General features: G+C 43.4%; 1 protein-coding gene and 1 pseudogene across 1 annotated transcript in view; both read left to right on the top strand.

Moving 5' to 3' along the window:
* Positions 1 to 25,457, top strand: part of LOC130192427 (serine/threonine-protein phosphatase with EF-hands 1-like) — a 991,358-nt pseudogene that overhangs the window by 472,333 nt on the left and 493,568 nt on the right.
* LOC130192431 (carbohydrate sulfotransferase 8-like) overlaps positions 1 to 25,457 on the top strand; it is a 179,053-nt gene that overhangs the window by 94,466 nt on the left and 59,130 nt on the right. The gene's annotated exons all lie outside the window — the stretch shown is intronic.

Genomic DNA, 25,457 nt, shown 5'->3' with positions numbered 1-25,457 from the left:
ATGAACCGTTCAATCAAATGCCAGCTCTAATTAAACGTTGCATTGATTTAGTGGGGAAATCTTTTTCTCAAACACAGCACAAAGAATGTAGAGCTCTGGACCTGCAGATTGATAACTTAAGAGGAGCATGCTGATTAGTTAAATGTATTTTCCTTTCCTATTAACAGCTGTCAGATTGCTTTTTGGATTCATAGCCGCTGCATTCACTTAATTTCTACGACATGGGTGTTTAATTTACTCGGTCAGCTGTGTACTTTGCATAAACCCCCACCAAAGGGTAGTGACATCTTACTCCGCATCACCCGGTGTTGCTATAGGTAACAGGACTTTATCTGATGAACCGATGCGTCGGTGGTGCTTGCAGATAAATCATCCTTATAGCTTCTATCTATTATCCTCGTGTCTGCGACTTTATCTTGGCAGCTGTACGATGTCATTGAGGGAGACGCTCCCCGGCGAGGCCTACGAGTCTGAGCAGAGAGACGCTGCATGCTAAAGAGCTGCAACGGGCCCCAGGAGGAGCCAGCGTGTACATGCCGGTTGGAAACCAGCCTCACCACAATGACTGTTACCTTATCAACACAAGGATGAAACAACAAATGTGCTTAGAATAAATGTGGTTTTGCAGCTAATGTGTGCGTTACAGTGGGGAGTTTTAATACTTTAAGAAGACATTGGAACGTAAAGAGAAATGGGTTTCTGGACCGGTTTGACCGCGCTCAGGTTGTCCCTGTATTCCCCAAATGTTCTTGTTTACTCCGCTGCCAAGGTGGCATGCAGGAATGAGTCTGATCCAGCCTTCAACCATATAGAAACCATTAGGGTGACCAAAGGTCACGCTCTGTCCGGAGCAGTTTTTTTTTTTACTATTCGTCCTGCATGGAGCAAATAAGACAAGTGTCCCGCATTCTAATAAACACGTAATTCATAAATAAGGAATGTGTGATTTATTTGTCCATGAATCATTAATTCCTCATATGCTGTGCAAATATCAGTCCGTGGCCCCCTCTGCTCAACCAATGTCTTCTCTGCTGGGAGAGTTTCTATGGTTACCGGGACTTTTATGTTCACATGTGGAGCGTGCTCGCGGAATTGAGGTGCGAAGACGAGAAACTTTTTGTAAACAGTCACTGGACATTTTGGTGATGGGTTTTAGGCGCACTCTGATGCTCGACCCTGCAGCCCTCAGTGTTTCCCGTTACCGCAACCAGGGCGGCCTGCCAACGTTTAGTTTGTCCCGCAACACCTACCGAGATGTCATCAGCCGACCCAAACCGCCCTGAAACAGAGACCCCGTCATGATTTTTACATCATCACTCTTCATATTTATTCAACAATCGTGTTTCTGATTAAATTATTTACAAGAACACAGTGTAGAAATACTGATGCAAATAAGTGTAACTTTTATCGAAATAATTATCATCGAAATATACCTCAGGTGCCAATAGTTAAAAGTATACTCATTATGCTGAATGGGCTATTTTAAATAATATATGTATCATTGGATTATAATCATTGATAAATGAATATCAATGAATATGTTTATCAATGGTAAGATAAGGCTAATTGTAACTACTTTATATACTTCATTCTTGGTCTTAATACTATTAAATAATATATAATAGTGTAATGATTAATTTCTCGTTTGTATAATAAATCTGACTTAGTCCATGGACATGGTAATTGCACCAGAACAGAAGCCAGAACTGTTAACAAGAGCACACATTCTTCATAAATCTTGCTTTTTTAATTAATTCTGTCCTCAGAGTGCACCGGATTGATACAGTTAACTTTAAATTATATAAAATCTCTTCCCAGGAAGCTTGCTCCCCAGACCTTCCTGGAGGGTCCGCGGTCCACCCACCACAACATCCTGTGGCAAAGCCTGAGTCCTGGTTCTGTCTCCGACTCGCCCACACACAACAACAGAACACTCATTACAAGTCTCATGTTGCAGTTTTAGAAAACTTTGCAGTCTCAAAAGAGATTTTTGGACCAACTACTAATCATACTTGTATGACTAAAGATTTCAAATAAAAAAGTATTTCTTGAGATATACACTGGAGTCATAGACCTGAATTTACACAAAATGTTTTCAAGACCAAAGGAAAAAGATATGATTAACATTCATTTTCTCTAATAGCTCATCCATTTCTCAGACATTACATTGATTGTGTATTAGTGAATATTTAGGGTTTCTCTTGCATATTGACCTCATCTGTTTAGCATCTATGCAATTATGCAGCACCACAATGAGTCATTGTGTCCAACCTGCTTTTTGAAATGACCCCACAAATGTCAACTTGATTTTGTGCATTCAATAAATCGAAGGAAATCCCCTACGGGTGATATCGCAGTCATGAAGTGAACATTCTCCGCAATTATATATTTTCATTTAGGCACACAGAACGTGAGCACACACCACTTTAATGCCACGCTCATCGCAATCTAATCACTTGGCTTTAACTGTGTTCAGTTCAGAGATTGGACCACATCATGCAGCCAAGGCAGATGCCTTCAGGGACACATGCCACCCCATACATGACCCACATCAGTGAATCCCCACTTATATTCATCAATGAGAGATACAAATGGGAGGACCACGGGGGAAATCACATCAAATTACAGTTTTGTCCATGCACTAATGGCAGTATATGTTCAGATATTGGTTATATTACCAACTTGGAATTGCAGATTGGGATCACTGGAGAATTCAGTGTCGGCAGCTATCATTTCTTATTTAATTTGCATGTCAAATGAATCATGAGTGCCCCCACCCCCACCTACCCCGTAACAGCTATTGGGTAGATTGACACGTCTACTGTGGCTGCACACTGGCTTACTACAATGCGGCGACGGCTAATGACACATTCTCAGTGTACAGTAATTAGAGCCCCACTGTATTGTAAGGAAGTCTTTTTTCTGAACACGAAGCGCACACAAAAAAAAAAAACGACGAATGAGTCAAGTCGTCCGTGGATGAGAAAATGAAGATGGCCATTGTTGAAGACACGGGTGGGAGCATGTTCATGCAGAGTACTGCGTGTGTGTGGTCTGTCAGATGCGTTCTCCAGCAAAGCGATTAGCTTCCTGCTTTTGTACACGATGATGAAACGTGGCCTCTGAAAGAAGCAGTGCGACAACATGATGCTGATGAATTTATCATCAAACGGGGTTTAGCGCTGGACGGAATAAACATGAAGCACGTTATCTCATGTTGAAGATGGGGGGTCGACTGTCCGTGAATACAGAGAGCTCTTTTTTTCTTCGCTTTTCTTTTAAGCTCAACGGAGCGTATTGAGCACTGGCTGGTGATTAGGTTGCACATGGAGGGGGGGCAGCATGAGTGAGAACTGCCAGGAGGATAATAGCCTGTAGTTTCAGAGGGGTCAGGGGAAACACATTATGCAAACTCCTCTTCTATATTGCTGTTCACTCATTTTCAATTCTAATGAATAAAATAAAACTGTGCCCGTGTCGGTATTTGTTGACTTGCAAAATGTTGTGCAGCGTGCCATCTGGAGAAGAATCGTATGGGGAGAAGTGTCAAGTATAATTCGTAGCAGCGTGTCTTGGGTGTGAGAGGAGCACTGGAAAAGGGAGTTGATTCATCATACTGCAAAGGATGTGCCTTTTTTACTTCACAGCAGAACAGCGGAACATGTGTGGTCTGTGCCTTGCTTCCCGCTGCCATCGGACACTTTTCTTTTTTTACCAACACATGAAATCATATTCGCTGTCAGAGGTCAACCCAGAAACCTCAAATTTAGAGATGAGAATGTATTTAAAATGTGCTCCGCACTATTGCTTTATACTTCATTCTGCACACTTGAATGTGTTTTTCACATGACAACATTTGGTGAATCAGTGTTACTGACAATGTGCTTACCTACGCAGAAACAGGAACGTGGAAATGAAACAGGAAGTTGTTTAAGTCATTTAGCGGCTAGCTAGTTAGCTTGCTAATTCCACCATGTCTTCATGTTAACGGCACACTGGTTACAGAAATATGAGAGGAGTGTCGAGCTGGTGGGCACTGTTTAAATAATACAATTCATATCTATGCCATATCTAGTGTGACCAGATTTGTGATAAAGAGGACACTTCATCTCGGGGGGGGGGGGGGGGGGGTAGTAGCGTATAGCATGCCGCACAAACAACAATGAAACTAGTGGAGGCGGCAAGATGCTCAGTGTTGCCAGATTGGAAACGGTGAAGTATCGTACCAAAGGCTCAAAATGGTCGTATTTGGAGGATAATTATCGTGTATCTGGCAACACTGAGATCGGTCGACCAATGACTGTATGACCAATGACTGTATGACCAATGACTGTTCTCTATCAGTGGCGGCTGGTGAATTTTTTTGGGGGGGGGGCGCAGTTGGGCGACGCGGTTTAAATAGCACTCAACAATGAGAAGAAAAGAGGTTTTGAGTAGAATATTGTAAAAAACAAAGCTTTATTTAAAGAAAACACCGTGCTCAACACGGTCCAATAACAACTATCAACACACTGTGACTTTGGGCATGAGAGGTTCAGAGCAGCTTTAAGGAACATTGGGTTGGGTTTCAGAGGTTTGCAAAATAAAAGAGTTTCACCCTCACATGAAAGAGGTTCAGAGCAGAATAGAGTCAGAAAGAGATCACATGTTACATTGGGTGTTTGACAGAGTAGACCCACTACTGTAAAGAAAAGTAGCCTCCTCTCTTTAAAGTTGGCAAACTTCTCAATAACTCTCTGGTTAAAGTCAATCATGTCTGTAACCAGTCTGTTTCCATGATTCTTGAGGGAATGTGTCTGTTTTTCAGAACTTCTTCGTTGTGTTTTCGATGCCAGTTCGGTCTCCTTCTGCTGCTCTGCTCTGCAAACAGGGTTAGCTTCATGCTGTTAGCGAGTTAGCTTCATGCTGTTTGCTAGATAACTGCGGCAAGATTCGTGCTTTACACTTGTCTGAAGCTCTTTAGATCCCTCACCCCGTTGTAGTCCAGAGAGTTTCAGTCCCAGGACTTTGGAACAACAGACAGGGGAAACTAAACAGCGCATTACTCACTGAGCCTCCAGCTGACCAGCTCCGTTAGCAACCTGCTCGCGCAGCTCCGTGGAGCTCTCTGGCTGAGGGAACGATACCGGTCTCTGATCTGCCGAATAGTCCAGTCACGTGAAATAAGAAACAATGTCATTGGCCAGGGCGCACATGTTTGCGCCCCAAGATTCACGTTTCATCCGCCAATGAGAAGCCGTCCTTGCCGAAACGACCGTGAAATGTTTGCTCGCTGCCGCGCACACACGTTTGGCCGGAGCCCCGAAAATGGGGCGGGGCTTCTCTCCGTGAGGATGAGTGGCGATATATTATTTATGTCACATTTAACTTAAGTGGTTGTTGACAGGGGCTTAGGTCTCCCACACACATTTAGTGCGTCAACACGGTATATTTACTCTTTAAATGATTTAGTATATAATGTTTTTTGACAGGATATATTATATTTTTTTCTTCTTTTTTTTTTCATCTCAAAATTTTAAGAGGGGCGGCGCCCTAGCGCCCTCTATGGACGCACCGCCACTGTTCTCTATACCGTCAGCTCACGCAAGAAGGTGGAACGTAAGGGAGATACCATTCCCAAAACTTGCAAGGGGTAAATACTAGTTTGTGAAAGACCCAGAGAAACACAAATATCCGACGAAGCAAAATCCCGGACGTTTTTGGAATACCTGCCGGACGCATTTTTTAGGTCTCAAAAACAGGACATGTCCGGGGAAAAGAGGACATCTGGTCACCCTACCATATCGCTATATTCTAAGCTACGATAGCTGTCATATTTACCCCGAGTCTTTCCTCGTAAGGAGGTGGGCGTGGGGTTTTCATCTCGCGGCCCCGTGCCCACTTTTCTTTTTGTAGCATTCTTTAGAGCGATGCGGTGGACCCGTTCCTATACTGGGCCTCCAGCTGCAATGTAATGCTCCCTCGTAAAAACGGGGCGCCACTGTTTGCCTCACCTCGAAGTCATTACCCAGCTCCCGCGTTAAACCGTCCCCTGTTCGGGGACACTATGCCCCACAGAAAGCCCCTCCACGCCACAGAGCTTATAAGAGGCTTGCAACAACTCCGAGATGAAACATGAACAGTGCCCGCAGAGCCAACAAGCTGCCGACAGATGTTACAGCCGCTGCTCGGCGCCCCATTAAAGCAACGCTCTGAACCCGGCGATAACTCAGCGCTGCTGCAGCATCTCCACATTGACCCGTTACTGCTTTGATTGGGCCTTTCTGTCAAAAAGGTCCGCCATCACCGGGGTAGGGGAGGTTTACGAGGCACAGCTAGAATACGTTTTTTATTTTATGACAGGCATTTCAAAGAAAAGAAAGAAGAAGAAAACACAAGCGATATCATTAATTCCACCACATAGCCGAACAATGCTGTTTGTCGCTGCGGATGCTTCTGCAGTGCGTGGGGGTGTCGTTGAAGCTCTCCTTCCTTCATAGTTCAACATTGCTTGTTTGATGCAACCCATTTAGGTCAGGCAAACTTCCTCATGGTGTGCTGGACCGTTATTGCATCGCTGACCACTTCACACATTCACTACGGAGGCATGTGTGTCGTGCTGTGCTCGGGGAAAGAACATTTTTTTTAAGTATTACACAGCCGGTAGTCTTGTGCTGTGCATGTGTAGCACTGACTCATTGGAATGGCCAGACGTTACACTTGAGCATCGGTGTCACGGTGTATTATTAAGCCTAATAGGGGTAAATGCCAGTTATGCTTACTCTGATTGTAAGTGGGTGTGCTGTTTTTTATCTGGAGAGTGTAAATATTTTTGTGTTTTCGGCAATGAAAGTGAAACACATGTGTTAAAGCCTTATGTATTACTGCCAACTGATGAGTATCAAGTCTTTTTTACGTTTCTTTTTTATCTTTATGCTGCATTACTTTGCGGGAAATCGAGCCAGGAAGCTATCGTACTACGCTGGACCGGACTATAAACACAAGTTGGATTATATGTCTGATGTAGTTTTTGTATCTCTTGTAGTTGCTCTTTTAAATTTTTCTTGCTTATGTGTGCTGGTGTAAAAAAAAAAATATCTTGAGGTTTTATGTGTCATAAAAACCATCCAGTCTCTCCTGAGAGAGATTTGCATAATTAACATAAACACCTCTGGAAAAATCTGCATAATTCCACATCACCTGTATCACACACATGTTTTGCTTCCAATAAATACAGAATTTATTCAAGTCAACAAACTCCGGACACAGTTGGTGGTTTAATTAAGAGGCAGGATGAACTCGGCATGGAGGTGGGCGTGTCTTGCTTCCCGGTGCTGTATCAACAAACCTGGTTTGATGCCTGAGCGGATGACAACCTCAAGGTTTCTCTCTGCCACAACAGAAGAGTTGTGGGCCTCCTCTTTAAGCTGAGCATCAACCTTGAATGTGCAAAGGCCACTTTTCTTTTATCTTCTTCTTTTTTTGTATCATCAATGCGGTCTTCAGTCTTGCTTATCCACCCAGAGCGACAAAACATGCACACTCTTAAGCCTCTTTGTAAAAAATGAGCGCTTGATTCATTCTTTATCCTTTTCACCATTTGCAGTGTTGATTTTCTATTTCCCAGACAAAAAACTTTATTGAAAGTTACCCAGGGAAATTTTTAAGTGGTTATAAAACACTCATATTTTAACGCTGATGCCTCAATAGAGTGCCGCAGCACTGAATCCAAGAATCCGGAGATGACTCAGCATCTTTGACTGTCCAGTTCCCCCTCATCTCAAAATCAGTCTTTTTTTGTTGTTGGTGAGATGTCTGAAATAATGTCTGTAGTTGACACACGCTTGGTCTACCATATAAATGAATGAAGGGAAGCTTCGCCGTGTCTGAATGAGACTTTCAAAAAATCCATCACGCCGATAATTCTGCCTTCACAGCATTGTTTTGTTGGCTTACGCTCATACGTTTGTGTTTATAGCCTAACGTTAGCTTTTTATTGTCTGGCGTCAAATTTGATTCGTGAAGATTCATTTACTGAACAAAACCTAAAAGTATCATAAACTTGTGTTTGCCACAGAGCTTTTTTTTCTCCAATAATCCAACATCCATTGGAACAATCCGATTGGCTATTTTTCAATGGGACCAGTGTGATGCTAACTTCCCTGCAATTGACCCACAGGAAACACTCAGAAGCACTGCCGCTTGTGTCCACATGGATCACCAAAATCTGCACAGAAGGAAAGTGTGTTAGTGTATTTTTAATGCCAGGTGTTAATAAGGATAGTCGTCAGTGTTTTAAACCTGAGCCTTTTAGAGTTCCTACTTGTTTAAAGTAGGTAGATTCGTTGTGCATACATTCAAATGATAGACGATTCGAAATGAGCTATTCAGTCGTAATTGTATTCTGATCATAGTAGTGGTTCCTCCCCCCCCCCCTCCCCCTCCCCCAGTAATTGGAATGGATTATGGTCAACGTCTTTTGCAGCTACATTATTATAAATCTATTTCATATTTGTTTATTGCCAAGCCTGTGTGTCAGTCTAATCACACCACTTTCTTCTGTAGCGCAGTGGCAAAAATAAGACATTAGAAGCCTGGCAGTTGTATTAAAGTGCATTAGGCAGATTTATGGTTCACCATGAATACGCTTATATGAACCAAACATCCATTTCGCATTTCCAATGAGTCATGCTCGATTATATTCAATGTGTTGTAGAGAGTATTATTAAGCCAAGTGGCTATGTGAATTAATTAAAGTACTATTTATTTGTATATTCAATATAAATGTCAAGCTCTGTGTGTGGCAGGATATTGAAATCAATCAGGCTTTAATATAACGGGATCCTCCGACTGTGACAAGGATCATGGCATCTGTGTCACAGGCTGGTCGCCCGTGCATGGAAGTGGGAGGCGGTCTGAAGTCTCAGACCGGCGACCCTCTGATCCAGAGCGGCGTCTCCTCGTGTACGACACCAGAGCAGAAGCGCAGCATCGGAATACACAGAAGCTCCCGATCATTCTGAGGAACAGCGTCAAAAAACCTACTCAGCCCTCTGTTAAGAGTATATTTCCTTTAGCATCCTGACACATTTGTCAGAAACTCATTGCTTTGACAGATAATCCTTGGTTTTATACATACATTTGTGGCAGCTTTATGGGGTCTATAGCACGATGGGTGACAGCCTCATCCCGTTCAGACCTGTTGTTTCTATCTTTTTTTGGGGGGGGGGGGCTTAACTTTAAATCGTGGCCTCCTCACACTACCACTCAGGAGGTAGAATTTATTTCAGCGTAAAGAAATGTGAGCGACATGGAGACAAGTGTGAGCACAGCACAAGGCCGGTCATGGGCAAATGAGTTGTCCATACATTATATCTCACATCCAATTGCATTAAATGTGTGCATACTGAATTTTCAAAAAATGTCAAGTCGCAATGTTTGCAATGTCTGCATTTACATATAAACCAGAGACTGAATCTAAGAAGTGGATGAAGCCTGATGCAGCCTGTCAATCACAATCTAGCCCCGCCCTAAAGCATAGCCTGCTTAATGGAATATTTGACTCTAAATGGACCTTCATTTACTTAATGAACGTCAGGCTGTACTGAAGAAAACTTCTAGAGATTGAGACCATAAACTCATGTTTACTGAGAGAATAAATCAGGTGAATTGTAGGGTCGTTTTCTCATAGACTTTTATACAATCAGACATAATGAAGCAACCAGAGGAGTCGCCCCCTGATGGTCATTCAAAAGAATGCAGGTTTATGGCACTTCCACATTGGCTTCCCGTTTCAAACTGAAAGTTGACAATATGGCTGCAGGATAACACCAGGCTCTTCAAAAAATATCTTGATAACTAATTTATTTCTGATGGTAATGGAAATAAACAGGCAGCACGACCACTAAGTCGGCTGAGCTGAGCTTCTGCATGATCCAGCTGTTTCCACATATCAAACATCTGGATAAAGTTTGATTGTGTTTTTTTCCCATTCTAAATCGTACACAAGGTTCTTCAACCATGAATTGAGAAGCAACTGAGGCGTTACGACCAGTGGCGGCTGGTGATTTTTTTTGGGGGGGGGGGGGGCGCAGTTTGGCGACGCGGTTTAAATAGCACTCAACAATGAGAAGAAAAGAGGTTTTGAGTAGAATATTGTAAAAAACAAAGCTTTATTTCAAGAACACACCGTGCTCAACACTGTCCAATAACAACTATCAACACACTGTAACTTTGGGCATGAGAGGTTCAGAGCAGCTTTAAGAAACATTGGGTTGGGTTTCAGAGGTTTGCAAAATAAAAGAGTTTCACCCTCACATGAAAGAGGTTCAGAGCAGAATAGAGTGAGAAAGAGATGCAGCACATGTTACATTGGGTGTTTGACAGAGTAGACCCACTACTGTAAAGAAAAGTAGCCTCCTCTCTTTAAAGTGGTCAAACTTCTCAATAACTCTGGTTAAAGTCAATCATGTCTGTAACCAGCCTGTTTCCATTATTCTTGAGGGAATGTGTCCGTTTTTCAGAACTTCTTCGTTGTGTTTTCGATGCCAGTTCGGTCTCCTTCTGCTGCTCTGCTCTGCAAACAGGGTTAGCTTCATGCTGTTAGCTCGTTAGCTTCATGCTCTTAGCTAGATAACTGTGGCAAGATTCGTGCTTTACACTTGTCTGAAGCTCTTTAGATCCCTCACCCCGTTGTAGTCCAGAGAGTTTCAGTCCCAGGACTTTGGAACAACAGACAGGGGAAACTAAACAGCGCATTACTCACTGAGCCTCCAGCTGACCAGCTCCGGTTATCAACCTGCTCGCGTAGCTCCGTGGAGCTCTCTGGCTGAGGGAACGATACCTGTCTCTCATTTGCCGAATAGTCCAGTCACGTGAAATAATAAAACGATGTCATTGGCCAGAGCGCACATTTTTGTGCCCCAAGATTCACGTTTCATCCGCCAATGAGAAGCCGTCCTTGCCGAAACGACCGTGAAATGTTTGCTCGCTGCCGCACACACACGTTTGGCCGGTGCCCCGAAAATGGGGAGGGGCTTCTCTCCGTGATAATGAGTGGCGATATATTCTATTTTTTCACATTAACTTAAGTGGTTGTTGACAGGCTGACGGTCTCCCACACACATTTAGCGCGTCAACACGGTATATTTACTATTTAAATGATTTGGCATATAATGTTTTTTGACAGGATGTATTTTTTCTTTTCTTTTTTCATCTCAAAATTTTAAGAGGGGCGGCGCCCTAGCGCCCCCTATGGACGCACCGCCACTGGTTACGACAGTATTGCATTAGCGCTGACAGCGTGCCTGTAATGTACACATGCCGATGACTTACTACCCTCCTCCTTTAATCTCTCCCTCCTCTGGCCAAATCATTATCAGTTGGTCCAGTTGCAAAGTCGCAGGTAGTAATCATAAGCCAATTTATATTTTAATGAGCATGACATTAGATGGAAGCGCTGCATGGGCCATGTTCAACGATGCTCAGCAGCGGCAGGCAGGGAAGTTTTGAGTTCTATTAAAAGGAAGTGGGAAAACAGCTGACCGTGATCTGTGGTAATTGGCGAGGCGTTTCCTCTTGAGCTTGCACTCACGGCTCGCTCAGTCACACTGGGTGGCTTCAATTAAAAAACGCAGCAGAAAGAGGAAGAATTGTGTTTATCACTCTTTTCCCAACGCAAACTGAGCGCGATCGATCCCCGACCGGAGCCTCGGTCCCTCACAAGATATGACACTCGGTAATATAGCACCACATTATTTTTGCTGACTGATCTATACATTCACATAATGAGCTGCACTTCCACCCTTCCTTGCCGGTTGGGTTGTAGCGCAGCGGTGTAACTGTATGGAAGTTGTGATATAAAAATACAGTTTCCTCGTCTTCTGTAAGTTACATCCACTCAGTCCATTTGAGATATGCAACATAACCAACAGCAATAGCTTTCCAACATTTTTTGTAGAATTTTAATTGATGAAGTATAGCACCAAATGGAAACACTCAAAGCATAGCTACCTCAAAAGTATATTTGAGTACTGTGTGTGTTTTGCAGAGCACGATGGAAGAAAGCCCACTCCAATTCACTCCAGGGTAAATCTAAACAAAATATGAATATTATTTTATGACAACATGGAGTTTAGTAACTGTCTTTGACATGTTGAAGCAGGAAGTGGCTGCATTGCATTGTGGTGAGCAAGTTTTCGGGCTCACTTCAATGAAACATTGTTGCTGTGTTGCGATTTGCCCTACCTGCTCTCTGACCTGAAGTCTGCGGAGGTCACATTTTTAATTTCATGACTTGAATCCACTCCCATCACACAACCTCACCAGGCACACCCTAAGCCAGCGGTCGGGAACCTATGGCTCTTCTGGTGACGGCATATGGCTCCCAGACAATTTTGAGTTGAAAAAAAAAATCTCCGCCCGCCACCCTGTAATTTTCTCTATCGCGCCAGATTACAGCAGCAGTAATGTCAGGTCCTCTTCTTAAAGACATCTTTGTTCTTTTATTAAACTAAACGTCTGTTATTGATCGTCTCCACAGCAGCATGTCATTCTGTCTTTAGTGTCGCGTTAACACTTCTCGGCTCGCCGTCTCGCGCCGCAGAGCTCCAATGCCGGCGTGTGCGCGCATCGGAGCGGAGCAAAAAAAAGTCACCCCCCCCCCCCCCCCGTAGCATCATGCAGCACCAGAAGTCGCATTAAAAGCAAGACATTTTAATTTATTCTACGTTAAAAATACTATATGACTCTCAAAGAAATATATTTGGCTTCTATGGCTCTCCCAGTCAAAAAGGTTCCTGACCCCTGCACTAAGCCTAGAGTTCCCAGATTAATTGTGTTGAGCATCAACTTCAACTGAATTTGCTCTAATTAATTAGCTCTACTCCTGCCGCCGAGAAATATCAGAATTAGTTGAAATTAGTTATTGGTGAGGTAGAATTAGTGTGTCAACAATATGACTAATGGGTTAAGTCTCCTGAGTGAGTCACTAATAGGCAGGAAGTGTACAAAAATAGAAATGACGTACGGCTCCTCCCCTCTCTGCTTTTGCTATTTATTTTTAAGTGTTGTAAAACACACTTTATAACTTAGAAAGAATATTTTCCACGCTCTAATTGACTAACTATTACACCTCTGAGCAGAAGGTGTCACAGCTACAGACATACACTCCAGCTCATTGACACGATAACAGCTCTGCTGAACACCACTCGCGGCGGCGCTGTGAACCAACAGTTTCCAGAAAAATAAAGCGTGTCAAAATGTTTCGCAAAAGATTAACGGTGTAAGAGAGCTGGGGGATCAATGAGAGCCGTTACCCTGTTAAACATGCACGTCACATACCAGTCAGCTTGTTGCAGTTAAAATGAATCTTTCCAAAAACCTCGAGCGTGTGAACTTTTGCTTTAATATAATTATAAAGCACGATTAAACCTGAATCCATCACTATAAGCTATTATGCTAATGTTCAACCCTTGGTGGGAATCTGCTGTGTAGCATAATATTTGCAATTTGATGGACACCTTTAATCTGAATGCCTCGAAGAAGCACATCGCGGCGTACTCCTCCACCGCCGCACAGGTTTGCTTTTCAATTTGGTCGGCCGCTCTGTGATCGACAGCTAATCTGACGCCATCTGAATTGTCAGCCCCACCTGCGCTGCTGCCAGCAGTTCAAAGCAAACATTAATAAGTATCCGCAAATGGTATTTGAGCCGGCTCTGTTCTGCTTGCATGAGACGGGACACCCATTACCACAACGATCATATCTATAAGATTAAATGTTTAGGACAGATCCACATCCATTTGTGGGTAATTATGGAATATATATGGCCTTCTTTGTTTCGTTAAGCAGTTGAAAGATAATGATAATGATTTTTGCCAGAGTTTTCGGGCCATTCCTTGTTTTACAGTGTGTACACTGCCGTTTGAGGTATTTTGTATAATGTAGAAATCCCATCAATCGCTGAGATGCATTATCAAGGGTATTAATAACCATCTGAACTTATTTTTTGCTCGTGTCACAGAAGTGTAAGACATATAATGAATTTTCCGTTGTCTTTACTTCAAACAACTTGAAAACAGTGGAATCTATAGATCAAACCAGTGATGGGGAGAAATAGAGGCTCCAGGTCCTATTGAACTTTTAAATTTAATGTTTTACACAATCTAGTTTGTGCAAACACAAAATGTGTAAAGAATAAAGTGTTTTGCATGAATATCACAATTGTCAGCTTTGGTTTTAATTTATTTCGGACATGATGGTTTCAACGGCGATCGGGAAGTTGATATTAAAACAAGATGATTTTTGATCTCACAGCCTCTCGCTACGATTGACATAACTTTGGAGAGAGCTAAAAGACAACGGGCTTTTCAATGATGTTTATCAACTCTTACATCAGATTATGAAATAAAACTCTAATGAGCATCATTGCCCACGTTATGTTCTCACAGTGTGAAGTTAACAGCGTCAGAGAGTAAACATTGTGAATCTAGTTCTTACCCTTCGGCTTCGCCTCTCGTTGAAAGTCTTCACCGTTCACCACTGGCCATGACCGTTAAAGTGATGGTTCTATTTCAAAGACGCGAATAGAATAAGTTATTTATAGAAACTGACGCTCTCGTCTGCATAATGTTTCGGGGCAGGATATGTGTAAGAGGCTGAAAGTGCAGCCACCGCTGGCAAATTTTAGAATTTAAACAAGCCACGCCATATTAAATGGAGAATAATTGTCTGGGTGAAGACCTAATTGGTGAAAATATAATTCCCCTAATGTTTTATTTAATACAGCTGTATAATTAATTAAATGGCCCGCAATTTATTATGAAGCAGCAACGCAGGCTGTCGAGACTAAATAGGATAATGACATAAAAAGCTGTGCTGGAACAATGGCCTCGATTCAGTCCCTCCTCGTTGAGCTGATGATTTCAGAGTGGTGGAGCGAACGGACACATCTAGTTGACGTCTCAATCGTTCACATTTTCTCTCTCCGACAACCCCAAACGCCATCTCGCCGGTCCCACGTTATTTTGGTCAACGTGGCCTTAAAGCCCCATAATGGAGTTTTTCCCTTGGAGCGCCCCCTTCAGTATTTAACATTTACTTCAGTGTCGTAAATACCCAGTTACGATAGATGCAGCCTCGCATACACTTGTATTGATGACCAGACGAAGTCAGAAACCAAGAAATGATGTCAACCGATAAGGTAAGAATATTCAAAGATTTTACATAAATATGACCGCATAGTTTTATTCATTGTTATATCGGAGATGAATGCTAACATAACCAAAAGAATGACAACATTTAGTTTAGATGAAATACCGATCGCGTTTTCAGCCTATACGTTGTTTTCTAAATGTTTGAATGTGGAGTACGTGTGATCGAATACAATATTGTTGACAACACCAAAAAGCTACATATTCATAATTTACATTGGAACGTGTAATTCATTACAAGAGACTTTGCTTGCTTCGCCCTTATACTGTAGCTGCGAGCGTGGACTGGCACTATATGACATTGCGTAATCACTGCCAGAAAGCAGGTCGAAGTACATCCGCCCCGGATCGGGCGGCCCCAGAATCCTACATAGCGGAGTTATTTCCCCACAGACCCCCGATGGCAATGGCGGAGGCGCAAATCGCCATATTAAAAGTCATTGTAGCGGCACAATTTTTTTCAAGCTGTTATTTTAAGGTACAATTGTTGCATAATGTTACTTTAAGCGAGACCCCGTAGCTAAACTGTGTGGTCTGCTGGGGGGCTGACGGCTGTGGGCAAGAGCAGAGAAGACACAGGCCACAGGGCTCGGGTGTTGCATTAATTCTCATTGTTCAGGCAGGAGTGAAAGTCTGTGGACACGGTCTTGAGATTGTCCTGAATGGGCCCCGGAGATTTCTCCGTTTCACGGCGAGCGTGGATGCAATTGCCCCTCGCCTTTTAATGTGTCCTGCTGCGCTGTGCATGCTGGGTGTCTTCTGTTTTTAATGCATTTCTCTTGTTCCTCTGAAACTTGTCCTACGCTTGCACACACACACACACACACACACACACACACACACAGAGAGTGACAGAGAGAGAGAGGAGGAAACACGTGTCCATGCACAAACACTCCCACGCACTTATACAAGTATAGACGGTGGAATGCAGTGCTGTATGTGGTGATGCAGTACGATGTGGAGCACTAAGGTTGTCTTGCAGTTGTGCGTCTATTGCAAATATGTGGAATAAAATGTTGCAGTTTGTGTTTGCTCACGTTGTGAAATCGTTAACGTCCAGTAGTTTTGAAGCTTAAAAGAGTCTTCAGAGATTTTTTGAAATGCGCTTATTTGCTCTTGAGTGAGAGGATTGAGATCTAATATCTGTCTGTTATATAAACATATATATATATACAGTGTATATACAGGACTGTCTCAGAAAATTAGAATATTGTGATGAAGTTCTTTATTTTCTGTAATGCAATTAAAAAAACAAAAATGTCATGCATTCTGGATTCATTACAAATCAACTGAAATATTGCAAGCCTTTTATTCTTTTAATATTGCTGATTATGGCTTACAGCTTAAGAAAACTCAAATATCCTATCTCATAAAATTTTAATATTTCCTCAGACCAAGTAAAAAAGATTTATAACAGCTGAGTGTTTGTCTAAGGCTCAGGAAACACCTTGCAGGTGTTTCTGAGTTAATTAGACAATTCAGCTGATTTATAAATCTACTAGTATACTTGGTCATGATATTCTAATATTTAGAGATAGGATATTTGAGTTTTCTTAAGCTGTAAGCCATAATCAGCAATATTAAAAGAATAAAAGGCTTGCAATATTTCAGTTGATTTGTAATGAATCCAGAATGCATGACATTTTTGTTTTTTTAATTGCATTACAGAAAATAAAGAACTTCATCACAATATTCTAATTTTCTGAGACAGTCCTGTATATACAGTATATATATAAATACAGTATATATATATAAGAAGATACAGAAGCCGTTTGTTCTGCTAAGCTTAGCTTAGCACAAAGACTGAAAACGGGTGGAAACGGCTAGCCTGGCCCTGTTCCAAAAGTCACAACATCTGCCTACTGTTGGAGCCCCTCAATGAGGTCCCTAGTTAGCAGGAGAGGTTAGAGTCAGCTGACCATTGAACAGAGCATTGCTGTTTCCGCTTGTTTCCAGACTTTGTGCTAAGCTAAGCTAACGGTCCAGCTACATATTCCGCCTGGATGTGGTATCGATCTTCTCATCTCGCTCTTGGCAAGAGAACAAATGAGCGCATTACCCTCAAATGTTGTCCAATAAAAAATGATAATCCGTCATACATTCTGTCCTTTCAGCCCAGTCGCCACCAAAATAAATTCTATGTTTTTTGGCAAACCACCATCACATTAAATGTGTCCGTTTTGGATGGGGCAAGAGCAAGTAACAAGTACATCTTCCAACCGTTATTGCAGTGGTATAATAAGTTGTATTTTATTTTGTAATAACAAAGAGAAAGTCCACATAGGCAGGTGGAAATGGTGGCAGATAGGTGCAACAAACACATTACTTTCACCCTGGAGCTCACTGTTTGGGTGCCAGTTGAAACCAAAAGTAAATAATAATATATAATATAATATATGTTAACTTTAAGCTTCTTACACAACGTTTCACCCAGCGTTTTTATGCAACGTTTTACTCTTGTTAGGTTATAACGTCCACAAAGGGCACTGGACTCACATCCGCACGGCCGCTGTTCTTGTCCCATTTGTATGCAATATGACATTTTTACATTACAGTTTTATGCTTGGTAGGTAGGATAGTCCGCTACGTGTGGTTGTTTATTCATAAAATGTACATTGCTAAGGTTGTCACATAATATTATATTATGTTATTATATGTTAACACAACCATTGGGTGAGATACAAGCCTATTATGAACATTTTAGTGGCTCAGAAACATTCAGCGCATCCCGTTGCTTGTAAAAATATAAAATAACAAATAAAACAAAAAGTCCCGCCGACCGGGTCGCCCCGACACGGTCAAAGCAAATGTGAAGCAACTGCCAGCATCACACGTCGAGTCATTTGACTGATATCTGGAATGAGTGACTAACTGTTTTCCCCCTCTTTGTTTCCCCTCTCCCCATCTCTCTCTCTCTCGATGTTCTGCCACCAATCATCTGTTCAAATGCTGACACCTGACAGGTAAGCAACATCTCAATTTCCACACTATGACATCCAACGAAACATTGCAGCGACCGACCGGCACGATGCAGCCATTAAATGGCTCTGGTTAGGTAAATCCAACTCTCCATCAAACCAGCACTTGAACCTGTGCTTTGGAACTTTCCGGACACATTCACGCAAGCTCCACTCGAAATGACTGCGGAGAGCGCAGGCAGTCGACCTAAAAGAGTGCCTCATTGTTTCTTCCAAGAGTTAAGTGATGCAAGTATTAGTGTAGCTCTTCCTCGCGTAGGAGTCTCGTGATTCGGGCGCCTGCAGGCAGTTGTTATTGGCAGTTGAAAACAGCAATGAGTTTAAAAAACTGATTTCAAAAGAAAAAGGAAGCAGACAAGGTTGCTTGTTCACAGAGAAAGCACATAATAGATATACAAAGTGCATCCCTATGCACAGTGCAGCATGGCAGAAAACATTTCAGCAGAGCTTGCATACTTGCATTTGTTTGAAGATATCAAGGCTATTGTTTTGCCCCTGGAGGAATTTGGCTTGCTGGAAGAGGACATTTTTTATGAATTGTTTTCTATTTTGAGGCAGTTGCACAAGACGTGTACTGAATCTGTTTATAAACAAGGACATAAAAGGAACTTTTAATAATGAATATTGTTGGTGGGGTTTGAAAGAGTGCTTGTAAAACCGTCAGCTGACGGCTCTCTCTCTCTCCACGGGAGGTAGACCGCCGGCAAGTCGTCCCTTTGAATCTGACACTTCCGAGGGCCGGCGGTTATTTATTGTTTTTATCGACCGTATTGATTGAGATTAGCTGAGAGTCATCGGATCCACTTTGCGTACCGTCAAGTCTCTGCAGCAGTCCCTAACGGGGAATCATTGCCGTTATCAGTGCCTTGTATTCTCAAGCCGTGCCCACCGAACTGCAATCTCTGAGAGGCGTGCGATGAGGAAGCCAAATATTGACCGTCTTCGTCGCACCCTCAGAGGGCGGTTAGAGCTGAGGCCTCCTGACTGCTGCCTCAAGGTCCCTGAACTCCACCGTGAAGATATGGTTTGCTCTGCATTGACTTTCTGACTTTTGCATTTCTATGTTTGAACGCCACATTTTCTTCCTCTTAAACCGCGACTCAAGGCAGAGGCTGCAGGTGAGGCGTTGCTGTGCGCCGGTGATTCAGCCGATCCTCGTCCCACTCTGGGTGAGCTTGGATATTAGGCCATTTGTTTAGACTGATGATGCACCCGAAGGGCTCCAGAGGGGCCCCGACACCCCCCCCCCCCCCCCCCACCGTACTTATCATCACTGGACTGCACTGCTCCCCTCCAGCTCATTACACCCGGTAATGTAGCCGGCGGTCTCGTCAACAAAACTATGACAGCTGACTCTTCAGGATACAAATGATTTGCTCAGTGTGACAGGAAACTGCAGCTACAGGATATCAATATTTAAATGCTAGGAAGACAGCGCACCCCGGCTGTGAAAAGTGTGATTTGTATATTGATACTCAATACACTGCAGTACGCATATTGTCCCAAACTGAAACACTTTTTACTCCCCCCCCCCCCCCAAAATTCTGAAGATATTCAAATGCTTAATAGGACAGGCCCTCCTCTTTAGTTCTTTTGATCCACCCCATGCACTTAACCCCATCAACCAGCTTCTCCACCCCCACCCACAGCTTGTTTACTTCATTCACAGCACCGCCTTTGATTTTTGCAGGGCATCGGCGTGACACATCAGCTGCCAGGGTATTGTCGGGGTGGCTCGCTCGTCGCCGCCACTGTGCTGAGACAGGCGGGCGGCGGCGGCGAGACTGCTCGCTTCCCATCTCACCTTCCCAGCTCAACCTCCCAACTTGAGTAGTCACCTCGCATTAATTGAATCCTGTGCCACGCTGCCAGTCTATGGAGATTTATCTCCCACGGCTCAGACACACGGCCGGACCTGAATATAATCCTGCTCTAATCTTGAATAAAACATCTTGAATCTTGAATATAATCCTGCTCTCACCCGCACCCCACCTCATTGATGAACCGGGCTAATGCAGTGATTCAGTCATGCTGGTGTATGTGTGTGTGTGTGTATGCATGCATCCATTTTTCGGCATGAGTAGAGTACAGGCCGCTGAGATGGAGCTGAATGGAAGTGCAGTAGCTCTCTGTGTCGAGGGGTCGATGGCTGGTGACAGACTTGTGTCTTCATAAGGTTTTTGATGAAAGATAATATTTTGAATTGATTTATAAGCCAATAGCTGGTGTCCTGAAGGGAGGATTTGATGAGGATGGACAATAAGATACAGCATTAAACTTTAATGTGCTATAGTATTGTTGTTCTTTTGTATTAACAAACTTCTGTGTGTGTGTGGGGGTGGGGGGGGGGGGGCATAATGGTGGAAAGGTGCAGAGCACTTTCTGGTGTAAGGGTTGGAGTGCAGTGATTGATTGTCAGCCTTTAGAAACCGTAAACTACCGGCCCGTTTCAAACTCTGAATCAGTGTTTGTGACTCCTGCGCTGTGACCAGTGTGTGAAGATGAAGTGTCTGGTCAACGTCGGCGGGCTGGATCCGCCATGTTTTCATGCCATCGCTGCTGCTTACAGAAAATTAGCAGAACAGCGTGCTGGAAATGAGGCTTTAATTCTTGTCTCATTTGTGGTCTGATTAACAGTAATGTCATTAAATTCAGTCCCCGAGGAGCCGTGGTAAACAACTGTCATTGTATAGTTCAGATCTGTTGGTTAATGGGTCCCAAAAGTGGGAACTGCTATAATCACATTAAAAACACTATATTCTTTGTTGTTTCAATATGCTAAATTAAAACTGTTGGTAGGAAAAAAAGAAATTAAAATGCAGAATATAACCAATGAATAACTGTTTTCTGTTAGAAAACTTGCATATCTTAATTATTTTTAGGAAAGGTCATGAATGGATTTTTTTGTTAGCTCGCCATCTGATATGTCAGAGACCCCATCAATGTGGAGCCGAATCCAAGGCCTGTGACCTGATGAGGCAGCACAAGTCTGGGATAAACTCAATCCACCAGCCTTTTCAAACAGTGTTTAAGGTTTCTGGATCTCTACTTTTGAGAAGGACGGCATTTGGAGGAAAGTAGTTCTGCAAGGCCTTGTTCCATTGACAGCTCGGTGGATCGTGAACTACGTGTCTGAAATGTGTCACTCAGAGCCGCTTGGCCTTGGATCTGTTCCCCGGTTAGACGGCAGCACAGAGAAGCCCCGATGACTTTGTTCTCCATTTCTCTCAAGGGTGCCAAATGCAGTACTGGATTTACTGGCAGATGAATCAGCCACTGCACGTATATATATATATATATATATATATATGTAATGACAGAATGTTTTTGCTGAACGTTCCTGTTAAACCCTGGGAAATTCAACCTAAAACTATTATGGATTTGTTACAGTTCGTGCATTACGCTAACTATGATGAGTCAAAGTTTTTCAGCAGTTCCAATCATGTCCAATCCCACTTATTTGCTGACGTACTGATGACGCATTTACCAATCAACTTGCATTCCCAACGGCTCTCAACATGGCCACGCTAATGGGACCGACATAGCTAATAGTGTTTACCTGAAGGGGGAGAGGGGGTCCACAGGCTGGGCGCTATGCTTCTACTACAATGCTGAGCGGTGGCCAGGAGATAACCAGTGGGGCACGCTCACATCCACTGGAAATGTGCACGGGTCCAGAGCAGACAACAAAGCACAGAGAGGCTTGGAATAGAGCGACGCACAGAGGGAGAGCGCCTCCATCTGCTCAGATAAACATCGTCCCCGATATCTTTGCAGAGAAAATACTTGTGTGCTGACAACTTAATGCTCTCAATGTCAAGTTTTACTCTTTAAACGTCAACATCCAAACAAAAATGCAATTTAGGAATGACAAACCAATTCAATTAAATAAACTAAAACGTTTTGGATGCTTTACTGAGGATACTTTAATGCTTTGTCAAAAAGACCCGTGCTTACTTTATTCGACCCAACAAGCAAAGTTGCGATACTTGTATTTATCCGGCCCTGTGGCCACAAATCTGAGAAACTCAGACGCTTCTCCGTCTTTGTAATTATGTGTTCTTAGCCCCGTGGCATTGCTTATTTATCCTGCTCTTTCCTCAGTGTTGTCCTCCAACAGTGATCAAATAGCTCGGGGATAGACAACCACCCAGGCCGCGCTTGCCAGCCCACCGACCCGCCGTGATTACCCACAGAGGCAGCACGAGGCGGCCTGATTACCGCCGCAAAATGGCGGATGGCTCTGATGGAACCGGCGGCTTTGAAGTCGCCGGGAATCCCACGCATTATCATCCTGCTCGGTGCTCCGTTTTTCTTTACAACATCCTCCTTCCGTCAAATATTTGTGTTCTTGGATATGGCTCGTTCAATGAGGTTTCCAGACCTTGAGTCTCATTAAGAGAGGGGAAGTCGAGCCCCTTTCTATAGCGGACTGTGAGCACATTACAGTCAGACGCTTAAAAGTGACTTAACACTTGAGCTCATTAAAAAGAAAGAGAATACATGTAATTAATTACCTGGGGGGGGGGGGGGGGGGGGTAACACTGATAATTGTATTAGGTAACCGGAAATATGGGTTGTGGGCTTTGAGCAGGCAGCCGTGTTAGAAGTACAGAGGAAATGGCCGAGACCTTTAAGATGTGCAGCTTCTGAGGGGTTTTCTGTTCCGTCTTACACCTGATGACTGGCTCTCACGGTCACCGTGTCACATCAAAGACTGAGAGAAATCCAATTCGTCGGGAGTACCGTACCAGAAGAGCAGCAGACGACAGTCGGCCGGGCGACTGGGCAGTATTTGTTAATGTTATTTTGAAACACATAGCTACAATACAGCTGGTTGAAAGTGACCTTATTCATCTGTCTCTGTTGCTAAAGAACTTCCCTACATCTGTTACTATCTTTTCTTTTCTTGAAATAAACCAAACCTCTCATGGATTTACGTTCACTAACATATCAATTCAATATGTGCATAAATCCTGCACGGCAGTCCGTCTTGGACTTTGAATGACAAGTGGAGTGCATTACATTACCAGAGCCTATTGTCAGTCAGTAAGCTGGCAGATGAAAGGGACTGGAGTGGGTCCCTAGATGGTCGGAGGGGGGGGGGGCTTGTTTTTGATGTTAAGACGGCGCGTTGCATGGAGGAACACACTTTCTTTGTTTTTTTATCCATTCATGTGGTCAGTGCCTTGTTCATGGCGGCGTGTGGTGCCGAGCCATCGGGCAGCTGATGGTAGTTTTTAACAGTCAGCGCAGGAGCACAGGATGTGGGAGGTTGCTTTATGTTTGTATTATTACTTTGTATGTCAATTACTGCTAATTGAGTCAGAGAAGGTGAAATCTCTTTTTTAGATTGTATTGGTATTATTTTTTTAAAGAGTTCCCTATTGAAACCCCTCCAAATAAAAAACATATTTTCATACATTTTGTTCATATAATATGGAAATTATTATTATTATATATGCCCTATGTCAGCTGGGATCGGCTCCAGCGCCCCCGTGACCCTAATGAGGATGAAGCGGTATTGATAATGGATGATAATGGATATATTTTTATTAGTGCTGTGAAAAATAACGCGTTAACTCAGTTAATTCAATTACAGGTTTAACTAGTATTGTTTTTTTTACGCATTTAACGCATGCGCAAAATGAGCTTCCAATCCGTCTGTTGTTGGTCGTCTCTCCAGCAGCATGTCATTCTGTCTCTACGTGTCACGTTAACACGACTCCGATCTCCGGCTCGCGCGCCGCAGAGCTCGGATGCCGGCGTGTGCGCGCACATCCGGACGAAAATGTTTATATATATATATATAAATAAATAATAAGAATATTTTGTTGGTCCTTTACAATCTTGTTTTGCTTTGGAATTTCAGCTTTGTGAAACAGGAGTTGTCGTGGTTGTTACACGGCTCGTGGAAACGCCATTAAACATCCTGTGGATTCTAACACGCTGGCCAGAACCTGCTTTGAAAGCTGATTTTGATCAAATGTAAGAAGAACAAGCGTGCTGAGCTTTGAAACACTTTGGATCGATTAATGCCACGCGTATTATGCTTTTGAGATACATCTGGCTGCTTTAAATGAATCATCAGTCGTGCCACAAGAGGAAAATGGCGTGTCGCATAGTTCAACCGGACCGGAACCGGGTACGCCAGAAGTCATCCGTTTCATACCAGAGTGAGTGTAAAGTTTCCTTTCACAAAAGGCAGCAGGAACAAACAAACCCTAAACTGCGGGTGTGGCTAACGTCATTTCACCGAGCTCGTCTAAAGCCTGAGTTGGCGGTGGGGGAACAGGGTTTCTGGATCTGGAGTGGGCCCGTCACAGCTCCTGGAGGGGCAAGGTCACCTCCTCTCTGGCCCTGTGTGGAATGCCAGTTGACAAGAGGGGGGAAAACACACACCTTCCCTTCTCAGACACTTTAAAGAGCAACCACTTAAGTCTTTAGGGGTCTTTTTGATGATGCAACGCCAGGTAAATACTGTTTCACTCGGTACCCTATCCGAACATTTATTTAGCCCACTTGTGCACACCTTGCCTCGCGCTCCGTCTTTACGCGCCATCACTCCGCCTTGTGTTGAGATACACTCGTCCGACGTATTAAAGATTGTTAAATTAGGATCGCTGATGCACGATAGATGATTCACAGAAGAATGGAGTGATACACTGAGAAACTCCGAGATCTCATTGATGATCAATTAAACGCTTCATGGCTTTCTCACCACGAGCCGGGATTTTGTGGTGCGGAGCACGTGAAAAGTGAGCTCCTGCTGCTTATCCTCATGTGCTTCCACAATGGCTCAGCGGAGGGGCGGTATTTGTATGGAAGACGGCAACAGTGACATTTCCAGGTGGGCTTCACCGGCGGTAGAGAAAGCCAGCGAGGCGAAAGGCTTTGTGAAAAAAACTAAATGCATTTCAATGGGTATAATCTATATGCATCCTATTTCTTACTTTCATTGACATTTTTTGCAGAGGCGTTCTCGAAACACCGATTGGATTATCTTTCGAGTCGATCTCCAGACGCATTAACTGCTGCAGAAGCTATTCCCCGAGCGCCAACGCGCCAGACGGCTGTAAAAGGGTGACTCTCCTATTCACATTTTCTCTCTCTCTCTCTCTCTCTTTTGCAGCATTAACTATTTATTAGAATTCTGTGCTGCACCTTCAAAATCCAACCCCCCCCCCACACACACACACACACACACACACACACAATGCCATCCATTATCCTTGAGGAAAAGAACAATGCTCGGGAGTGAACACAAACTCAGAAGAATTTAAGTCAA

Source organism: Pseudoliparis swirei, chromosome 4 (assembly GCF_029220125.1).
Source record: "Pseudoliparis swirei isolate HS2019 ecotype Mariana Trench chromosome 4, NWPU_hadal_v1, whole genome shotgun sequence".
Taxonomy (NCBI): domain Eukaryota; kingdom Metazoa; phylum Chordata; class Actinopteri; order Perciformes; family Liparidae; genus Pseudoliparis; species Pseudoliparis swirei.
This window is presented reverse-complemented; position numbering and strand designations above follow the sequence as displayed.